Source organism: Monomorium pharaonis, chromosome 1 (genome assembly GCF_013373865.1).
Source record: "Monomorium pharaonis isolate MP-MQ-018 chromosome 1, ASM1337386v2, whole genome shotgun sequence".
Taxonomy (NCBI): Eukaryota; Metazoa; Arthropoda; class Insecta; order Hymenoptera; family Formicidae; genus Monomorium; species Monomorium pharaonis.
The window spans coordinates 36,068,632-36,077,902 of NC_050467.1; the positions used below are offsets into that span (position 1 = coordinate 36,068,632).

Below are 9,271 nucleotides of genomic sequence, written 5' to 3' on the forward strand. Positions count from 1 at the left end.
GAAGCTGCACACACCGAACATGGTTTTATGCTCCGGGTTGAATAATAGTAAAAGCACAGCGTCGTAAAACTGCAATCAAATAATGCATTATCGTAAATATACGACTGTATAATGTCCGTGTAAAATTCTGATGGCTTATATATCTCGTCCACGGCCGATATCTGTGATCCCAGCAACAATGCATCACCTGAAAATGGCGTGTATCGCGATGCTGGTTTTGCCACAAATCCTAAATAATGATATCGACTTCAGGTCATTAAGGATAATAAAAGGGACGATGAGGTACCCGAAACGAGCCAGAGGTAAAGAACCATTTTTTACATAGAACTTGACCCTGGAACGTTATACCTACGTTCTTTAAATTTCAAACGTTATACTAGGTTAAAACTGCATCTTATTTTTATTCTTGGTCTATAATTTTTGGTCTATATTTTAGATCAATTACAAGCTGAATATAGAATTGCAATTGTCCAATTCCACATCAAATGAATTAAATATTTTTAATCTGAAAACTTATAATCAATTGTAACTCTATAATGACTCAATGCATTCTGATATTAAATGTCAATTCTGCATTAATTACAGGATATTTAAATGGAGAAACAAATTTTATATATGTATATATATATATATATATATATATATATATATATATGTAATACATCATAATAATTTATAATTTTAAAAAATATTTTCAGACATTGGGAACAAATAATTAAGACACATTTCCGAAGAAAATAAAATAGAGGACTTAATAACTAAGGTTATTAAGTTCCATGAAATTACCTGTCAAAAAGCACATGTAAGTACATATTTGTAATTTTTTTAAAGCATTAAGCCATTTTTCCTTTGTTAGACAAAGTAAGAATATTAAATTAATAATTTAGTAAATTGACTAACTTATAAGAAGTTTTGATGATAAAATTGCTATTTTATTAAATTATATTGTCCAACATTACAAATTGCAAGAATATGCAGATTAAATTTTGAATAAGTCGGACCTCTGATTTCTTTGAAACTGCATTCTTACATATTGTGGCTCGCTGATTACAAATATAATAGTAAAAATTGGCGCAAATTTTATTTTCATGGTAAAAACTATGAAAATAAAAAAATCATAAAAATCGTGGTTTTTTTTATTTATTTCCGTAAATAATGGGAATTTCGAAAAATATTTCACATAAAAGTTTCAGATCTCTTTAAAATGCACATTTTATGTCCCATTCCCATTCCTTTAAAATAGTCTTCAATAAACCTTTGTCACTCGAACACCCCTTTGTCACAAGTAAATTCGCGCCAAAAGTACATGGTAGAAGACGGCGGTCACACAGATCTCCCCCTAACTCCCCTGACTGTCCAAGTACGCCTCTAAAGCAATCAATATAGTTGAATCCACTCAGAGAAACGGATTAATGCGAAGGGTCCTTCTGAGATGTGAATCTGACGACCGCCCAGTAAGCCTATTCTGTAACTCGTTAAGAGGTATCGGTTTCGTTATACTGTCATTGCGCAGTTTTTTTACCATATAAAATATCTGCGCAACAACTGTATAACGATACCGATACCTCTTAACGAGTTACAGAATCGCACTGCAGGAACGAAAGAGCCTATGTACCAAAGAGTACTATGTACCAAAATAATCGAAAAGAGAAAAGAGAGACGAATGAAATAGAGCAAAAGAATGCGTTTCCACGATACGGTCTGCTTTTCTCGGCGAATGAAAAGCAAACAGAAAAGTCGCGTCTTACCTCGATTCTATGACGTTTTATCGACCGAGTATGCTCGTCTCTTCTTTCTCATTTCATACCGCCTTCCTTTTTATCCTTCGTTCATAATTCTCAGGACACCTCGCACCATTCTTTCCACAAATGCAATAAGCTCTACAGAGAGAGAAAAGAAGAGGAAAGCGGGGGGAAGCGAGAAGCCTTGGAGTGAACACCTCGGGAGAACTCTATGTTCTTCCGGTGACGCTCAATTATTACTCGTGCACGGACCGGGTCAATCTCAGGCTACTTTAAATTACTTACTCGACGCGATATTCCGGAGAGAGCAGAAACTTCGTCGTGACTCTCCTTGGGGAAATTTCGTACGACAGATCGAAAACTAATTCGTCGCGCGAGGATCAAAACTAAAGCGGAATGTTGCAGGCAATGAACGAGACGCGGTAAGACGGTAAAACGCGAAATGCGAAAGATCGAGCCATTCATTCCCAGAGCAAAGTTTTATAAAATCGTACGTTAGATGGTACTATTATCGTAAAATGTTGTTTCAAGTACGAGGTAAACGAGATGAAAGGCGATCTTTCGTCAATTTACGATCCAGCACTGCGTCATGCATCGATTGAAATAGCAAACGATGCGATGATTTGGCGCACAAAACAAGCGGAGGAAATTGCCAGTTAGTTGAAGGTTCGATTTTTCAGAGCCAATACTAGTGGATCCAGAGGACGTGAGGCAGCGATAGTAACGAAAAGTGGCAGAAAAGAAGAGTCAGAATATAAAAAGAGCAAGAGAGAGGTGCGATCTGCATACACACACACATACACATATATAGAATGCCTAGAAAGCTCAGCGTAGAAAATGAGATCTACAAGTGAGCGAACTGGACGAGCGCGGGTACACCGCCAAAATGCAATTTTCATCCGGCTGCAGTCGCCTGCTTCTGTAACGCAGCGGCTGCAGCTGCTGTCGCACCGACCAATTCTCTCCCTCTCTTGCCTCTTCCTCCTCCTCCTCCTCATCTATCCCGGGTTTTTTTCCTGCACCACATCACCATTCCCTCGATATGTTTACTGGACTGATTGCATTCGCGTAGACAAATAATCTGATATTACGATGAAACAATCCGAGCGCGATGTTGCGAAATGCACGTACCGATCGCGTATGGTAACGTGTACAGAGAACGACGACCCGATTTATCGGTAGACCGCAGACGATTGCCTGATGATAAATCGCACGACGCATCGCAAAAGTACACACCGCGCAAATTTAAAACGAGAACGTGTTTACTTTTCCAACAGACAATTATTTTTTGCGCCACTATAATCCTTGTTGAGCATTTCTTGTGCTGAACGGGAATAACGAAATTCATGAATTACGCGTAAGGCAAAAATATGCGCAGACAAGAGCATAGGAAGAGACATGAAGAAGCAGAAGAGGAGAAGGAAGGCGAAGGCGAGGGAAGCAAAATAAAAAAAAAACGAACGACTGGTTACCACTTCATCTCGAGCGCAGTCGAGCTACAGCTAATTAATGCACTTTTGTCGGTTTGCTGTGACCCTGCTCGCACTATGCAAGAGAAACGCAATGGGGAGAAAAAGGGGGTTGAGAAGCAGAGAGAAAAGTCTGTATGTGGTAATAAGATTGTATTACGTCGACTACTCTTGTATAATATTCTGGCAATTCTGTCGTGTTATACGCGCGAAGGAATATATATTAAGCAAATAAATATAGGTGATAACGGTAAAAAGTCAAGATAAAGACGAGATAATAAAACAGTACAATATAAATGTGATTATTTCGAAAGATTTCTGCGATAATATTCCGTGGAAATTGTAAAAGCCTAAGGTAGAAAACAAGCATTTGGCGGGCTGGTTAAAAAAATGCAAATCATGGATTTGCAATTATATTGTGCCGCCGAAGTTTATGCAATTAATTTACTGTCGCCTATATATCTATCCCAAAGATGAAAGAATTATTACAAAGTTACAGAAGGTACGAAGCTGAAAGTTGATTAAAATTCCTCAGTAATACTGAAATTTATAATAAATCTTCTTAATTACTTTTTCTCCCCTTTCATCGTGATATTCTCTATAAAAGTTATAAAACGTGCTAGACACAAGCGTATGTGTAGCGTATAACGACACGTTCTTTTACAAAACAACATTCATATTCATGAATTCGTGTTTGATCTCCACTCATCCATAATTTTTATCAAAATTGATACATAAGCACAAAATAGAATAAACGAGAGATTTTCTACAGAATTTTGATTGATAATTACAAACGCTTTTTTAAAACGATTATTCGCTGTAGAAAGTTTCGTTGTAATAATAAAAAACTTGAAATAATTCGTGACAAATTTCGAACAACTATGCAGTAGGTACGTATTGTTCAAAGATAAGTTACTAAAATTTATTTGAGTAATATTAATTAATATTTTTATAAAACTAGATTACTATATTTCACATATAGCTCAAGAAAATTATAATTTATTTAGAATCAAAATATATTAAATAATTTAATTTTAATATTTTAAAATTTTTTGAAAAAATAAGACAAGTATAATATACAAGTACTTAAAAGACACATAACTTTTTTTAAATAAGTTTTCTCCAGGTCCAAAGCCTGATAAAAAAACAAAAAATAATATGCAAACCTGGAGAAACAAACAAAGACCAAGAATAGTTAGAAGAAAAACTTGAAAACGAACAAAAAAAAAAACAATTTTAGGAAAAAAATACAAAAAGCTCTTGGAAAAAATCCAAAGAAGTACCTGTTTATACCAGATCATAAAAAGTCGCAAGTCACTCCAGTTACTCGTAAGCAATAGAAGTCTAATTAAAACTTTGAGAACAAACGTAATAGCAGTAAAAATTAAATCTTTTAAGAAAAGAAATAATGAAGAAATTGATGAAATTCCTAAAGATATAAAATTAAAAAAGCTTTATCAAGAGTACTATTTCGGGGTGCAATAGTACTCTTGATAAAGCTTACCATTTTGGAAGATGCGGTGCTAACTTCACACAGGCGCCTTTTAAAGATTTTGTGCCAAAAGTGGTGCGGAAAAAATGTGTGAAATATTCAACATAAATTTGTGTATAAGTCTTCTTTAAGGTGGTAATTTCGAATCTGAAATTCAAATTGCGATATTCAAAATGACGGATTCATATCTTAGGTAGCAAACAATATACTTAATAAAGTAAAGAAAGAAATAAAATTTATTGAAATTATGATTAAAACTGAGCAAAAATATTGATATCAAAATTTATAAAAAATGTAAAAATAATAAAACAACACAGCAACAAAAACAGTGGATCAAATTTTCTCCAAGTCCAAGCCTGATAGAAGGATAAAAAACCTACTTAAAAAAAAAAAGGTGGACCAAATTTTCTTCAGGTCCAAAGCCTGATAAAAGAGCAAAAAACCTATTATTAAAAAAAAGGCGGACCAAATTTTCCCCAAGTTCAAAGCCTGATAAAAGAAGGACAAAAAACCTATTATTTAAAAAAAAGTGGACCAAATTTTCTTCAAGTCCAAAACCTAATAAAAGGATAAAAAAACGTATTATAAAAAAACAAATAGACCAAATTTTCTTCAGGTCCAAACATGGATAAAAGAATTGTTATTATGACTTGGAGACAAAAACATGTAAAAACCAAAAAAAATTTTATATCTAAAAATAGAAAATGAAAAGTATAAAAATATTGTAAATAAATTGTCTTTAGACAACAAAAATCCCCCTCAAAATTATTAAACAAAACAAACCATTTACAAGTGTATTGTCGCAGAGGAATTCAAGATCGCTCAACTAGATGATAATAAAGTAATTTACCTTGAAATTTTAGATAAAGTAAAAACTATACCACGAACAATGGAAAATTGTAACGGCTAACAAAGGCGATAAAGGATGAAGTCCAGATAATTATTATGTATTATCCTACAAAAAATCCGAAGAAAAATTAGAAATAACTCCAAAAAAAATATTGGTACAAGTACAAATTTTTTTAATCGAATATTTGGAATGGCGATCCTTACTACTATAAGATGGAAGTCGCTGATAAGAAGTAAATAGACCCCAAAGGTACAAACTAATAACAATGTTCTCCAGATCCAGAAATGGATAGAAAACTGTAGAACACTAGTATACCAATAAAAGACAAAAATGGATGAAAATAAAGAAGAAAATTTTAAATTTAAAAACTGAAAATCAAAAGCTTACAAACATAATAAATAACTTAAATTTAGAAAAAAAAATCCTCCCAAAAAATTGATCGATAAAATCCATCACTTACAAAAGTGTATTGCCATGTTCGACCGTATATATCGGCCGACGGAAAAAACCCACTGTGTAATATAAACTATATAAACGACCAGACTATCAAAATTAGTAAATCAGATGAAGTTAGCTCTAAAATAAAAATAGAACATTTCAATTTGATAAAGTTTTTGGACCAGTGCAAGAACCATAACCACTGTATTAAAGTTTCACCTTTCGACAATAGTAGGCAGTGAAGAGATATGAAGTGTTCCATGAACGTTAAAATATTTTATCAACTAAATTATTTCCCGACATATTAAAAAGATAATAAACCTACAATTTTCAATTCCTATTTGTATCATTATTTATAACTTTATCTATAATAAAGGATGAAGGAGGGAGTCCAAATAATTATTACGTATTATCCTACAAAAAATCCAAAGAAAAATTAGAAACTCCGAAAAAAAATTGCCGTAGACGTTGCACGTGGTTGAGAGGCACCGAGAAATTGTATTTTTAGAGGTAAATTGGAGGAAGTGGTGGTGTGAAGAGTGGAGGAGAGTGAGCGAGGCGAGGAGGAGAGTGACAGGGATAAAGAAATAAAGGGCATAGGGCCCCGTGAGAGAAGTAATTTACCTTAAAACTTTAGATAAAGTAAAAACTATACCACGAACAATGGAAAATTGTAATAGAATATGATATGTCAGATTAAAAAAAAACTTTGCAATACCTAAAAGAGCATATGCTAATCTACGTAATCATTATTGCCCTAGTAAAAAGAAATGGATATGTTCCTCCCAAAAACGAATGACTAAATGACTAGACCACTGAACGAAATAAAAAACGAAATAGAGAACATACAAATATTAGCCGAATCGTAAAAGTTAAATGAACCAAGTACAGATTATTTAACTTTATAGGCGAAGTCAGCAAGACACTATTTGGAACTCTAGATAACGCGACTTATTATAACAAACTAGATAAATTATATGCGGATCAGAAAAATATTGTATCAATAATTATAAAATAATTGTAAGTCGTAAGGTGTAAACATTGATTAATCACATTTGAATTTAAAGAAAAATAATCAAATATTTTTCTCTAATTCAACTGTGATTGGTCTCAAATCATACGACTTACAATTAACAACTCGTTATTAACCAGACCTGTAAGAGAAAGAATATTTCACTAAAATACTAAATTCTCTAATAAATATTGAAATTTTCACTTTATTAGAATAAAAAATTTTTCTTCTCTTTCCGTGTCTACAAGACGTAATCTGGTTTCGGCAAGCTGCTCCTTAACTCAAGCACGCAGCGGTGTACGGAGTGCCGCTGAAAATTCGATAGAACAAACTCGCTATACAACTCTTCGGTAGTAAAGGATGGATCTTGGACAAGTTATCGTACCCGTGGTAGGCATGGCAGCCATCAAAGTTTCGCAACGTGAAATCGCCGTGGGAACGTCGAAACGACCCAAGCAGGAAGCGTGAAATTCGCACGACAGATTTTCTCCCGAGACATACCGCTGTCGAGAGTAACGTAACTCTCGGAGAGAGATCAGAAGCTGGTTAAAAGATCGGTGGAAGACCTGTCTTCCGCTGCGGGATAAATATTTAGAGGGAGACAGTGCGGGAAAAATTTCTCTCTTGCTTTTCTTTCGAGCGCGATGAAACCTGTGCCGCGATAAATCGGTTCCTTCCTACCGGAGAACTAAACAGCGGTTTTGCCTTGTATAACATCCGAGGAATGAATCGCTGGGGAATTTTGATATACCACATTCGAGTATTATTACGAGAATTAACGGATACTGCGGGAATATTCTCCCCCGCTAGTGCCGAGCTATTATTAGCGCCCGCTACTCTCTAAAATTTTTGAAATGCAATTTTCAATCTACTTATGGAGTCACTGACATCACATCTGCTGCATTTCGATGAACAGAATCTGTTGCCAACATTTGCCTTTTCAGAAATAGTTATTGGGATTATAATTATAATCAACTTATGCCTCCGGCGATAAATTAAAAATAGCAAGCCTAGCTATGGAAATCACCTCTGGCATTTTCTTATAAATACCCAGCTTACGATTTAAGTCTCTGGCAACAAATTAAAAACTAGATCATGACAATCGGTTCTAGACTTTTTCTTGTATATAGCCAGCTCATGGTAAACGCCTCTGACATTTTTTAAAACTAACCAGCTCACGACTTATGCCTTTATTATTTTATTATAAATATAAAGTTTTACAGTTTTTTTACTGATTTTCCACACAGCACACTGCCAGATATTCTTCAGAAAGTTTTTGAAAGATATGGTATATAAAGCTATAGCTCAGCTCACGTCAACGCGAGAAAAAAAATTAATAACGTTAATAAATCAAAAGTAGTAATGTTAATAATACTTTAAAAGTTTTTTTATACTTTAAAAATTAAATAACAAGTATTTGTATTACATATTTTAATAACACTCAAGATCATTTCAATGTTGGTTGTCATATTAAATATATTATAACAATTTCGAAAACTTTTAATAATATTTTAGACATTACATACAAAATATTTTTTAAATATTTTACTAAAAAAGCCGGAAATGATTCTAATGAATCTTTCACAAATATTTCCGGATGATTACAACGTTATATTTCAATAATAATTTCCAAGATATTTTTTAAGAAACTTTCTGAAAGATGTGCGGAAACTACCCAGTGACCTTAAAGAATTAAAATTACACATTAATAAGTTAAAAATATTTTTAATTATATAAAAACATTTGTTTATTCTTGTCTCTTTTAATTTTAGCAAATTATGGAGTTAATCGACCGATCCAACAAAAGAACACAAGAAATAAAGAAAATAATTAACAACGTCACGGAAGATATAAATACCCTAAAAAATAAAATCGGAGAAATCCAGATTACGAATAAAGCGTAAGAATTACATTAAATATTTATTTATCTAAAAAGTAACGTCGAGTCTTAAATAAAAAGTATTATTAGAGAAGAAAGTGGTAATATGATTCATTTACATTTTATGCAATAACTTTGTTAATAATTAATATTTTAAATTAAAACCTAACGGTTATATTCATTAAAGTGTTTATCAGATTTATTAGATTTTGTTGTTTTTTAGATTTTAGATTAAAAGTTACATACGTTTATGTAATATTACATTTGAATTTAAAAGAATGAGGAAGTATGTGTAATTAAATGATAACATGTACTACTTTAAATAGTTTCGAAATGCTCGAAACTAAAAATGCTTTGTAATAATCGTTAGTTTTTGTGACAATGACAAA

At 32.9% G+C, this 9,271-nt stretch overlaps 1 long non-coding RNA gene across 1 annotated transcript; it reads left to right on the plus strand.

Annotated features, from left to right (window-relative positions):
- The first annotated feature begins 192 nt into the window (after nt 1–192).
- LOC118644247 lies at nt 193–9,271 on the plus strand. Its single transcript, XR_004962061.1, has 3 exons — nt 193–302; nt 699–802; nt 8,776–9,271. It is a non-coding gene; the product is annotated as an uncharacterized LOC118644247 (long non-coding RNA).